Source organism: Natator depressus, chromosome 28 (genome assembly GCF_965152275.1).
Source record: "Natator depressus isolate rNatDep1 chromosome 28, rNatDep2.hap1, whole genome shotgun sequence".
NCBI classification, from domain to species: domain Eukaryota; kingdom Metazoa; phylum Chordata; order Testudines; family Cheloniidae; genus Natator; species Natator depressus.
In genome coordinates this window covers 9,155,245-9,157,744 of record NC_134261.1, presented here as the reverse complement: position 1 = coordinate 9,157,744, position 2,500 = coordinate 9,155,245, and the positions used below count along the sequence as shown (strand labels likewise).

The following is a 2,500-nucleotide window of genomic DNA, read 5'->3' as shown; positions in this document are numbered from 1 at the left end:
AATGTATGGGGTTGACCTGCTGGCCGCTTTTCTTCCCGGCCACCAGGTCAACCCGCTGAATGTATGGGGTTGACCTGCTGGCCGCTTTCCTTCCCGGCCACCAGGTCAACCCGCTGAATGTATGGGGTTGACCTGCTGGCCGCTTTCCTTCCCGGCCACCAGGTCAACCCGCTGAATGTATGGGGTTGACCTGCTGGCCGCTTTTCTTCCCGGCCACCAGGTCAACCCGCTGAATGTATGGGGTTGACCTGCTGGCCGCTTTCCTTCCCGGCCACCAGGTCAACCCGCTGAATGTATGGGGTTGACCTGCTGGCCGCTTTCCTTCCCGGCCACCAGGTCAACCCGCTGAATGTATGGGGTTGACCTGCTGGCCGCTTTCCTTCCCGGCCACCAGGTCAACCCGCTGAATGTATGGGGTTGACCTGCTGGCCGCTTTCCTTCCCGGCCACCAGGTCAACCCGCTGAATGTATGGGGTTGACCTGCTGGCCGCTTTCCTTCCCGGCCACCAGGTCAACCCGCTGAATGTATGGGGTTGACCTGCTGGCCGCTTTCCTTCCCGGCCACCAGGTCAACCCGCTGAATGTATGGGGTTGACCTGCTGGCCGCTTTCCTTCCCGGCCACCAGGTCAACCCGCTGAAAGTATGGGGTTGACCTGGTGGCCGCTTTCCTTCCCGGCCACCAGGTCAACCCGCTGAAAGTATGGGGTTGACCTGGTGGCCGCTTTCCTTCCCGGCCACCAGGTCAACCCGCTGCCGGCATGGGGTTGACCTGCTGGCCGCAGAGGGGCAGGCTCCGGGTTGACCTGGTGGCCGGACGGGGATTAAGCCCCGGCTCGGAGCAGGGCAAGCCCGGGCGGAGGGGGGTCCGCTTGGCCCCTGCCCGCGGGGGCAGGCTCCGGGTTGACCTGGTGGCCGGTTTGCTTTCGGGCCACCAGGTCAACCCGCTGAATGTATGGGGTTGACCTGCTGGCCGCTTTCCTTCCCGGCCACCAGGTCAACCCGCTGAATGTATGGGGTTGACCTGCTGGCCGCTTTCCTTCCCGGCCACCAGGTCAACCCGCTGAATGTATGGGGTTGACCTGCTGGCCGCTTTCCTTCCCGGCCACCAGGTCAACCCGCTGAATGTATGGGGTTGACCTGCTGGCCGCTTTCCTTCCCGGCCACCAGGTCAACCCGCTGAAAGTATGGGGTTGACCTGCTGGCCGCTTTCCTTCCCGTCCACCAGGTCAACCCGCTGAATGTATGGGGTTGACCTGCTGGCCGCTCTGCTTCCCGGCCACCAGGTCAACCCCCTGCCGGTATGGGGTTGACCTGCTGGCCGCAGAGGGGCAGGCTCCGGGTTGACCTGGTGGCCGGCAGGGACTTCAGCCCCAGGGCCCCTGGCAGGGCGACCCTGCCCTTGTTCCCCAGAAAAGGAGAGAGCTGGCTCGCAGCGGGAAAAGCTGCCTACGGCACCTGGGATTCCCAGGCGGTCACCCATCCAAGTACTAGCCAGGCCCGGGACGGTTTACCTTCCGAGATCGGACGGGATCGGGGGCCTTCCGTCCGGTATGGCCGTAGGCACTCGGCTCCGGTCCGCCTCGTCCCCTTTCCCTTACTGACTCCCCTGCCTCGGGTGGGCCCGATCCTTTTTTCCGTTTTTTTTTTTCGCTCCGGAGGCTTCATGAGCCCCCCCCCAACACCCCTTTGGGGGTCGGTGAAAATTTTTTTTTCAGACTTCCAGGGGCCCGATCCTGGCCGCGGGCACCCGGCTCCGGGCACCCGGCTCCGGGCCGCCTCGTCCCCTTTCCCTTACTGACTCCGCTGCCTCGGGTGGGCCCGATCCTTTTTTCCGTTTTTTTTTTTCCGCTCCGGAGGCTTCGTGAGCCCCCCCCAACACCACTTTGGGGGTCGGTGAAAAATTTTTTTTCAGACTTCCAGGGGCCCGATCCTGGCCGCGGGCACCCGGCTCCGGGCACCCGGCTCCGGGCCGCCTCGTCCCCTTTCCCTTACTGACTCCCCTGCCTCGGGTGGGCCCGATCCTTTTTTCCGTTTTTTTTTTTTTTCGCTCCGGAGGCTTTATGAGCCCCCCCCAATACCACTTTGGGGGTCGGTGAAAAAAATTTTTCAGACTTCCAGGGGCCCGATCCTGGCCGCCGGCACCCGGCTCCGGGCACCCGGCTCCGGGCCGCCTCGTCCCCTTTCCCTTACTGACTCCCCTGCCTCGGGTGGGCCCGATCCTTTTTTCCGTTTTTTTTTTTTTCGCTCCGGAGGCTTTATGAGGCCCCCCCTAACCGTTTTTGGGGTCGGTGAAAATTTTTAGTCAGACTTCCAGGGGCCCGATCCTGGCCGCGGCTTCGCAGGCTGGCCTGGGGGGGGGGGGGCATCTCTAGCTCCGGCCGCGGACGGCGAGACGCTCGGCCACCAGGTCAGCCCGGAGGAAAAGGCTGAAAAAAATGTCTAAGTCCCCCCGGGACACCAGGTCAACCCGGAGGAAAAGGCTGAAAAAAATGTCTAAGT

At 63.2% G+C, this 2,500-nt stretch overlaps 1 non-coding gene across 1 annotated transcript; it reads right to left on the bottom strand.

Annotated features, from left to right (window-relative positions):
* Nucleotides 1-1,444: 1,444 nt before the first annotated feature.
* LOC141979390 (5S ribosomal RNA) lies at nucleotides 1,445-1,563 on the bottom strand. The gene has a single exon (XR_012636806.1). It is a non-coding gene; the product is annotated as a 5S ribosomal RNA (ribosomal RNA).
* Nucleotides 1,564-2,500: the final 937 nt, after the last annotated feature.